We start from the raw sequence: 10,931 nt of genomic DNA on the forward strand, positions 1-10,931 counted from the left end.
GGAGTAACTGGGGGCATCTTGCTGTGTGGGGGCATCTTACTGTGTGGGGAGTAACTCTTGGGTCATCTTACTGTGTGGGGGTAACTATGGGGCATCATACTGTGTGGGGGGTAACTGGGGGCATCATACTGTGTGGGGGGGTAACTGGGGTTATCTTACTGTGTGGGGGGTAACTGTGGGGTTATCTTACTGTGTGTGGGGGGGTAACTGGGGTTATCTTACTGTGTGGGGGGGTAACTGTGGGGTTATCTTACTGTGTGGGGGGGGTAACTGTGGGGTTATCTTACTGTGTGGGGGGTAACTGTGGGGTTATCTTACTGTGTGGGGGGGTAACTGTGGGGTTATCTTACTGTGTGGGGGGGTAACTGTGGGGTTATCTTACTGTGTGGGGGAGTAACTGTGGGGGCATCATACTGTGTGTGGGGGGGTAACTGTGGGGTTATCTTACTGTGTGGGGGGGTAACTGGAGTTATCTTACTGTGTGGGGGGGTAACTGGGGTTATCTTACTGTGTGGGGGGGTAACTGTGGGATTATCTTACTGTGTGGGGGGTAACTGTGGGGACATCTTACTGTGTGGGGAGTAACTGGGGGCATCTTGCTGTGTGGGGAGTAACTCTTGGGTCATCTTACTGTGGGGGGGGTAACTGTGGGGGCATCATACTGTGTGAGGGGGTAACTGGGGTTATCTTACTGTGTGAGGGGGTAACTGGGGTTATCTTACTGTGTGGGGGGGGGTAACTGTGGGGTTATCTTACTGTGTGGGGGGGTAACTGTGGGGTTATCTTACTGTGTGGGGGGGTAACTGTGGGGGCATCATACTGTGTGTGGGGGGGGGTAACTGTGGGGTTATCTTACTGTGTGGGGGGGTAACTGGAGTTATCTTACTGTGTGGGGGGGTAACTGGGGTTATCTTACTGTGTGGGGGGGTAACTGTGGGGTTATCTTACTGTGTGGGGGGGTAACTGTGGGATTATCTTACTGTGTGGGGGGTAACTGTGGGGACATCTTACTGTGTGGGGAGTAACTGGGGGCATCTTGCTGTGTGGGGAGTAACTCTTGGGTCATCTTACTGTGGGGGCATCATACTGTGTGGGGGGGTAACTGGGGTTATCTTACTGTGTGGGGGGGGTAACTGTGGGGTTATCTTACTGTGTGGGGGGGTAACTGTGGGGTTATCTTACTGTGTGGGGGGGTAACTGTGGGGTTATCTTACTGTGTGGGGGGGTAACTGTGGGGTTATCTTACTGAGTGGGGGTGTAACTGTGGGGTAATCTTACTGTGTGGGGGCATCATACACTGTGTGCAGAATTATTAGGCATATGAGTATTTTGATCACATGATACTTTTTATACATGTTGTCCTACTCCAAGCTGCATTGTCTTGAGAGCCAACTACCAATTAAGTAAATCTGGTGATGTGCATCTCTGTAATGAGGAGGGGTGTTGTCTAATGACATTAACACCCTGTATAAGGTGTGCTTAATTATTAGGCAACTTCCTTTCCTTTGGAAAAATGGGTCAGAAGAGAGATTTGACGGGCTCTGAAAAGTCCAAAATTGTGACATATGTCTTGCAGAGGGATGCAGCAGTCTTGAAATTTCCAAACTTTTGAAGCGTGATCACCGAACAATCAAGCGTTTCATGGCAAATAGCCAACAGGGTCGCAAGAAGCGTGTTGGCCAAAAAAGGCGCAAAATAACGGTCCATGAATTGAGGAAAATCAAGCGTGAAGCAGCCAAGATGCCATTCGCCACCAGTTTTGCCACGTTTCAGAGCTGCAACATTTCTGGAGTATCAAAAAGCACAAGGTGTGCGATACTCAGGGACATGGCCAAGGTAAGGAAGGCTGAAAAACGACCACCTTTGAACAAGAAACACAAGATAAAACGTCAACAATGGGCCAAGAAATATCTTAAAGACTGATTTTTCAAAGGTTTTATGGACTGATGAAATGAGAGTGACTCTTGATGGGCCAGATGGATGGGCCGGAGGCTGGATCAATAAAGGGCAGAGAGCTCCACTCCGACTCAGACGCCAGCAAGGTGGAGGTGGGGTACTGGTATGGGCTGGTATCATCAAAGATGAACTTATGGGACCTTTTCAGGTTGAGGATGGACTGAAGCTCAACTCCCAGACCTACTGCCAGTTTCTGGAAGACAACTTCTTCAAGCAGTGGTAAAGGAAGAAGTCGGTATCATTCAAGAAAAACATGATTTTCATGCAGGACAATGCTCCATCACATGCATCCAACTACTCCACAGCGTGGCTGGCCAGTAAAGGTCTAAAAGAAGAAAAAATAATGACATGGCCCCCTTGTTCACCTGATCTGAACCCCATAGAGAACCTGTGGTCCATCATAAAATGTGAGATCTACAGGGAGGGAAAACAGTACACCTCTGGGAACAGTGTCTGGGAGGCTGTGGTGGCTGCTGCACGCAATGTTGATCGAAAACAGATCAAGCAACTGACAATCTATGGATGGAAGGCTGTTGAGCGTCATCATAAAGAAAGGTGGCTATATTCATCACTTATTTTTTTGTTTTTGCATGTCAGAAATGTTTATCTCTAAAGTTTGTGCACTGATATTGGTTTACCTGGTGAAAATAAACAAGTGAGATGGGATTATATTTGGTTTTTATTAAGTTGCCTAATAATTCTGCACAGTAATAGTTTCCTGCACAAACAGATATCCTCCTAAGATAGCCAAATCTAAAAAAAAACCCACTCCAACTTCCAAAAATATTAAGCTTGGATATTTATGAGTCTTTTCAGTTGATTCGGAACATAGTTGTTGATCAATAATAAAAAATAATCCTCTAAAATACAACTTGCCTAATAATTCTGCACACAGTGTACTGTGTGGGGAGTAACTGTGGGGGCGTCTTACTGTGTGGGGAGTAACTGTGGAGGCATCTTACTGTGTGGGGGGGTAACTGTTGGGGGCATCATGCTGTGTTGGGAGTAACTCTGGGGTAATCTTATTGTGTGGGGGCGTCTTACTGTGTGGGGAGTAACTAGGGCGGCATCATACTTTGTGGGGGCATCTTACTGTGTGGGGAGTAACTGTGGGGGCATCTTGCTGTGTGGGGAGTAACTAGGGCGGCATCATACTTTGTGGGGGCATCTTACTGTGTGGGGAGTAACTGTGGGGGCATCTTGCTGTGTGGGGAGTAGCTGGGGGCATCTTACTGTGTGAGGAGTAACTGGAGTCATCTTACTGTGTTGTGGGCACTGTAGAGGCATGCTGTGTACACGAAGGGTGCTTTGGGAGCTAATTGTGTGGGGGAATTCACTGTAGAGATATTTTGCATGTAGGGGGCTTCAATAGCGGCATGACTACTGTGTATGTACCGCAATACACATCCCTCTTCTTGTCTTTAAAAGTTGGGAGGTGTGCCCTTCTGTGACCTCACCTATGCACCGTGAACTTGCCAACTCATAAGAATTATTTTTTTGTGGGGGGGGAAGCAGAATTAGGACTTTTGTTATAGGGTCCTATAATTTCTATGTATGCTTCTGGACATCCCCCATTACGTTCCATTATGTCGTGTCCAACCCTTGCTTTCTCACCTGCTACATTGGAGTCTATAGCTGTATCTTGAAGAAACTGTTGTGAAGAAATTAGTCTACATTATTCTCTAATAGCCTTGGTTGCACTATATAGATGTTCCGGTATGCTGCCTTATCAGCACTAATTTGCTGATGACGTGGATGGGTTCGAAAGCAGTGTAGGATGTAATGCACACTCCCGGGCTGAGCGGCGAGTGCGTGTGTATGTAGTGATTCCACTGTGCCATGAACCGGAGAGTGCCTGGAGGGGCGTAACTAAGTATCTGCCCGATCCGACCAAGGTCGCACGACGGCATATAACGCCAGTGCACCAGGGAGGAACCGAGCAGAGGGACCAGGGTCTACTCCAGGTCAGACTCCGGACACGGCTGTTGACCCACACCGGGGTACACAGGAACAGGCAGACTAGAGCGCAGGCTGGGTAGGGTCCAGTACAGACTGGGAGACAAATTCGAAACCGCAGACGCGGTGGACAGGGCTGAGCAAAGCGAAACCGCAGACGCGGTGGACAGGGCTGAGCAAAGCGAAACCGCGGTGGACAGGGCTGAGCAAAGCGAAACCGCAGACGCGGTGGACAGGGCTGAGCAAAGCGAAACCGCAGACGTGGTGGACAGGGCTGAGCAAAGCGAAACCGCAGACGCGGTGGACAGGGCTGAGCAAAGCGAAACCACAGACGCGGTGGACAGGGCAGAGCAAAGCGAAACCGCAGATGCGGAGGGGACAGGGCTCTGTTCACACGGAACAGACTGGAAGGGAAAGGCAGAACCAGATACACACAGGATACTTACAATGAAGTAAAGAGTGGACTCCAAACTCACAAACGGGAGTACAAAGACAACGAGTAGGAGATAGGTACAGGATCAGATTCTGCAAGAAAAGGGAAGGTACGGACATAGAGAAAAACAGATAACAGGCTAGAAGAGTATACAAACAAGAGCAGGGAAGATACAGGAACGGGTCTAGGTATGCGGCCCCTAGAAGGCGGAAAGAACAGGCTAGGAGCGTGTTCACACTGGCCTGGAAATACAGCCTCCAGGATAGGCAGAAGACAACAGGCTAGAGAGTGTGTACAGACTGCAGGTTAGAGTACACAGGTACGACACAGTACAGACACGGGAACAAATACTGCAAGACCGGTAACATACACAGGACCTGGCATGTCAGAGACAAGAAGCCAACTGACAGGGCAAGATGCTCAGGCATGGGTTAATTGGAGCAGCTGGTTTAAATACCAGGTGGCAGACAGCAATAGGCTGAGGACGCACAAGGGGTGTGCCTGCAGCAGGTACAAAAAGCCGGTAGTGATCGAGCGCCGCGCTTAAGCAGCAGAAACAGAGACAAACAAACAGCATGGAGGGAAGCCAGGGAGACATTCTGAATTGGAGATCAAGTGCGCTCTCTTGCACAGTGGGAGATGGACCACTATGCAAGGACGCTGCCAGGTATGTTACATAGGATCAGTATGAAACCGCTTAACTGCTACCTTCAAAGTTGAGAAGACCTAAAAGCCAGGATGATCCTGAGAGTAGGAGTTTGACACATTTAGATGGTGCAGACCAGCATTGTAGAAGATTTTTTGCAGTCAAGAAATGCCTGCACCAGAGCAAGCTAGCAAGTGGGAGGCTGAAAAGTCTTCACTTTCTTCTTGCGCATTTCAGAAATGACTAGCCTGATTTTTATTCTGTTTTCAATAATATGTATTTTTGGTTCTTATATTCAGCGGTTATCCGGTCTATAGTACGGTGTATTATTGCTGCTATCTGTGCGGTTCACAACTATTTTTATCTTCCTTTTTTTTCACTTTTTTTTTTAAATTTGAGTTTATAGTTGCCCGCACCTTTAATGTTGTGCTTGAACAGCATCTATCCATTATATAGGTTGGTCTTTGAGCACGGTGGTTTATATGAAATTTTGTTATATGCATTACTTTAATACTCTATTCACAGGGTGTACATTATCTGCTGCTTATATTTCTTCTTCGACAAATTATTTCATTCTGGGCGCAGGTGTTAACCATACTCTTTGGGTATATTTATTAAATCAGTGTTTGGCTAAATACCTTTTTTAACATGTATATTACCAGTATATCCTTCCTAAATGAATTGTGATAAGGAGCCAGATCCTAACCCTGTACAATTAGGCAGCTCCTGGTTCTATCTGTCCTGCTCATATGAATAGTTCATTGCAATGGTGACATCTGGTGGTGAAAACGTGGTATTGTTCTATATGTAGTATTGTATTTCAAGATGAGTGCTATGTCGACATCTTGTGGACAATAAAGATATTACAGCTGCTCCTCAATAGGTCCTGTGAGCTTACATAAAAAAAAAAAACTAAGGTAGCAATAATTATAAATGTATAAAAATAATTTTATTATATACAAAATAAAGAATAACCACAAAATATACAATTGGTGATAAAATTCAGAGGCAAAAATCACCCTACCAGAAACGTATTCAGAACAAACTCCAAGAATATATGGGATGCTAAAAAGCCGATAAATAATGATATATGGTTCAATGATAAACCCCTAAACTACTCACATAATAATCAATATACTATAGATCCTGGGTTTACAAGGAAAGATAAATCCAGAAAGTATAGATAACCAACCACTGCAAATATGTGCATGACCTCCGGTACTGGGTCATAGTTACCAAACGAATAAAACCAGTAAAAAAAAATTTGGGGGTATTTCACTCCACTTGGAAATTTTTCACATTTTTCAGTACACTGTATGATAAAAACCGCCGATGTTTCGCTGATAAGGCCTCGACTTGAAAAATTGACAAGACATTGTCTTTCCCACCCCTGTGTTAGTCAATCTGCTTGATCCAGGAGTTGTACTTCTCTACTTAAAGGGGTTGTGTCACCATAAAGAATACATTTAACTATGCAGAAAAGGTGGAAATAAATGGTTTTGTAATTTACAGTCATTAAAAATGATGCTCCATTCAAAAAAAATAAGCTTTCATCTCCTGAAGTATGCTCCCTGGCGTTACTCCATTCAGTCCTCCCAGTGGCCGAGCATGCGCAGTTCCTATCATCATAAGAGTCCCCCACCAGTGTGCACAATGTATGCTCCCTGCGCTCACACAGATCTGACAGAGAGCGCAGGATGCAGATTGCTGGGAAGCAGGGGTGCTGTGTGCAGTGACTTTTTCCCCCTGCGCTCACACAGGTCTGACATCTGAGTGAGATCGTTCTGCTTCACATGGGCTTGGTCAGAGCTGTGTGAACGTGAGTGCAGACAGCTGCTCCTCATACTCACACAGCTCTGACCACACAAATATGAAGCAGAACGATCTCACCCAGATGTCAGACCTGTGTGAGCACAGGGAGCATACGTGATGACAGGAAATGCGCATGCTCAGCCACTGGGATGACAGAATGGAGTAACGCTAGGGAGCATACGTGATGACAGGAAATGCGCATGCTCGGCCACTGGGATGACAGAATGGAGTAACGCTAGGGAGCATACGTGATGACAGGAAATGCGCATGCTCGGCCACTGGGAGGACAGAATGGAGTAACGCTAGGGAGCATACGTGATGACAGGAAATGCGCATGCTCGGCCACTGGGAGGACAGAATGGAGTAACGCTAGGGAGCATACGTGATGACAGGAAATGCGCATGCTCGGCCACTGGGATGACAGAATGGAGTAACGCTAGGGAGCATACGTGATGACAGGAAATGCGCATGCTCAGCCACTGGGAGGACAGAATGGAGTAACGCTAGGGAGCATACGTGATAACAGGAAATGCGCATGCTCAGCCACTGGGAGGACAGAATGGAGTAACGCTAGGGAGCATACGTGATGACAGGAAATGCGCATGCTCGGCCACTGGGAGGACAGAATGGAGTAACGCTAGGGAGCATACGTGATGACAGGAAATGCGCATGCTCAGCCACTGGGAGGACAGAATGGAGTAACGCTAGGGAGCATACGTGATGACAGGAAATGCATGCTCGGCCACTGGGAGGACAGAATGGAGTAACGCTAGGGAGCATACGTGATGACAGGAAATACGCATGCTCAGCCACTGGGAGGACAGAATGGAGTAACGCTAGGGAGCATACGTGATGACAGGAAATGCGCATGCTCGGCCACTGGGAGGACAGAATGGAGTAACGCTAGGGAGCATACGTGATGACAGGAAATGCGCATGCTCGGCCACTGGGAGGACAGAATGGAGTAACGCTAGGGAGCATACGTGATGACAGGAAATGCGCATGCTCGGCCACTGGGAGGACAGAATGGAGTAACGCTAGGGAGCATACGTGATGACAGGAAATGCGCATGCTCGGCCACTGGGAGGACAGAATGGAGTAACGCTAGGGAGCATACGTGATGACAGGAAATGCGCATGCTCGGCCACTGGGAGGACAGAATGGAGTAACGCTAGGGAGCATACGTGATGACAGGAAATGCGCATGCTCAGCCACTGGGAGGACGGAATGGAGTAACGCTAGGGAGCATACGTGATGACAGGAAATGCGCATGCTCGGCCACTGGGAGGACAGAATGGAGTAACGCTAGGGAGCATACGTGATGACAGGAAATGCGCATGCTCAGCCACTGGGAGGACAGAATGGAGTAACGCTAGGGAGCATACGTGATGACAGGAAATGCGCATGCTCGGCCACTGGGAGGACAGAATGGAGTAAAAGCATACGTGATGACAGGAAATGCGCATGCTCGGCCACTGGGAGGACGGAATGGAGTAACGCTAGGGAGCATACGTGATGACAGGAAATGCACATGCTCGGCCACTGGGAGGACAGAATGGAGTAACGCTAGGGAGCATACGTGATGACAGGAAATGCGCATGCTCGGCCACTGGGAGGACAGAATGGAGTAACGCTAGGGAGCATACGTGATGACAGGAAATGCGCATGCTCAGCCACTGGGAGGACGGAATGGAGTAATGCTAGGGAGCATACGTGATGACAGGAAATGCGCATGCTCGGCCACTGGGAGGACAGAATGGAGTAACGCTAGGGAGCATACGTGATGACAGGAAATGCGCATGCTCAGCCACTGGGAGGACAGAATGGAGTAACGCTAGGGAGCATACGTGATGACAGGAAATGCGCATGCTCGGCCACTGGGAGGACAGAATGGAGTAACGCTAGGGAGCATACGTGATGACAGGAAATGCGCATGCTCAGCCACTGGGAGGACGGAATGGAGTAACGCTAGGGAGCATACGTGATGACAGGAAATGCGCATGCTCGGCCACTGGGAGGACAGAATGGAGTAACGCTAGGGAGCATACGTGATGACAGGAAATGCGCATGCTCAGCCACTGGGAGGACAGAATGGAGTAACGCTAGGGAGCATACGTGATGACAGGAAATGCGCATGCTCGGCCACTGGGAGGACAGAATGGAGTAAAAGCATACGTGATGACAGGAAATGCGCATGCTCGGCCACTGGGAGGACGGAATGGAGTAACGCTAGGGAGCATATGTGATAACAGGAAATGCGCATGCTCGGCCACTGGGAGGACGGAATGGAGTAACGCTAGGGAGCATACGTGATAACAGGAAATGCGCATGCTCGGCCACTGGGAGGACGGAATGGAGTAACGCTAGGGAGCATACTTCAAAAGATAAAAGCTTGTTTTTTTTTTTTAATGGGGCATCATTTTTAATAGCTGTAAATTACAAAACTATTTATTTCCTTCTTTTCTGCTTAGTTAAATGTAGTCTTTATGGTGGCGAAACCCCTTTAAGACAGACAGAACTGTGGGGGTGATCTTAAAAGCAATGTGTCATCAGAAAGTGGCCTATTGGTTAAATCAGATTTTTGTGTTGCATGTGCAGTCATTTATTTTTATGTCACAATCTGTATTAAAATATAAGATTAGTAGTAATGGTTACACTGGCCCCTAGGGCCCTTTTAAACTTATTTTCTGTCCTTCCAGGAAGAGTTTTCGGCATGATCATCAGTCAGGTGACACCTCTACATAGCCGATAACACAGGAACCACCAATCACAATCAAGTGATGTCACAGCATATCTATCTATCTATCTCAGAGAGGAAATTTCCCGAAGCTCTAGCATCAATCAGACAGGAATTTTCAGGTTCCAGCGTGGGGGTCCCACAACCCTTTGTGGACCTTCTCGCAGTGAAGGACAAGTTCTCGCTCTTTGCACTAACCTAGCAGTGCCGTGTGGTTTACTAAGTGGTGACTGAACGGTGACATCCTTAGAGCCGTTACCATCGATTTCGATCACCGCTCAGTAAGCGACGTGGCCGCGCTATGCAAGTGCGGAGAGAAATCTTACAACATGTGAGATCTTATGCTTTTACTGCGAGAGGACAATACTCAGTCCTATTTCTTGGAATTCTCCCTTTGTTATCCACATTTGCTGAAAAGCGTAAAGAGATGAGAGAATGGTTCCTCCGGTCCACACAGCTGTCATCCGGTCAGGGGGACCAAAGACGGTCACTGAACATTCAGCAGTCACCATCTTTCTAAGTTCTTTTTTGAGAATCAATTCCTGGGAAAAAGACTGGACCCTACAAACAGAACGGTATTTGAACCTTTGCCTGAGATCAACATCACACTTCATTATTATGTTGTAGAGGAGCCTGTCTATACCTGGAGTTTCCATACCAATGTTAGCGGACGCAGAGAGTTTCTGGGCATAGATACTGCTGGTCTTAATTGATACTACTACCTTAATGATCTTTTCATCTTAAGAAGTGATCAGAACTCAGTATACATTCATGGCGGTCACTTACAGATCTTAGGAACCGGTAACTACCGCGCTGGTAGGAGGATTCGGATCTTTCGAGTGATCTCCTTGGTAGGCTGCTACATCATCCATCTTTGATCCGGATAGAAGATTTAAGCTCTGGTGCGAAATGACCATATATTAGGCCAGTCAACACCGGCAGGCACAAGAGAGCTGCTGAATGAAGGAACCTCTCTATGATGGTGTAAGCATTTCACCTCCAGAAAACCTCTGTAGACAGTCTTCTACTTCAAACCTGGAAGTGTAATCCAGGATCCAATAGTTGTTGGCATTGGTGATGTCAAGGTGTCCTCCCACGCATGCACGCCAACGTGGTGTCCCTCTCCTTACATGCGTCGTTTGACATGAGGTTCCCCGTGGGCTGATGCTGAAGCACCTAGCCCAGGAGCCTCTCTACAGAGACATCTAAACTAGGAAGAACGTCATCTCACCAAACACCTGCCTGGGACAGCGAGCCACCCTCTGTCTGGCCAGGATAAGTGGACCAGAACATGAGGAGCTGCAGTATGGGGACAGAAGCAGAACTACTGCTTCAAAACAATATTAAATAAACTTCCAATCTTCTCCCTAGCGTACCAGGGTGTAGGATCC

Source organism: Phyllobates terribilis, unplaced genomic scaffold (genome assembly GCF_046119375.1).
Source record: "Phyllobates terribilis strain yellow unplaced genomic scaffold, ASM4611937v1 Scaffold_9__5_contigs__length_417890890, whole genome shotgun sequence".
In the NCBI taxonomy this organism is placed as follows: domain Eukaryota; kingdom Metazoa; phylum Chordata; class Amphibia; order Anura; family Dendrobatidae; genus Phyllobates; species Phyllobates terribilis.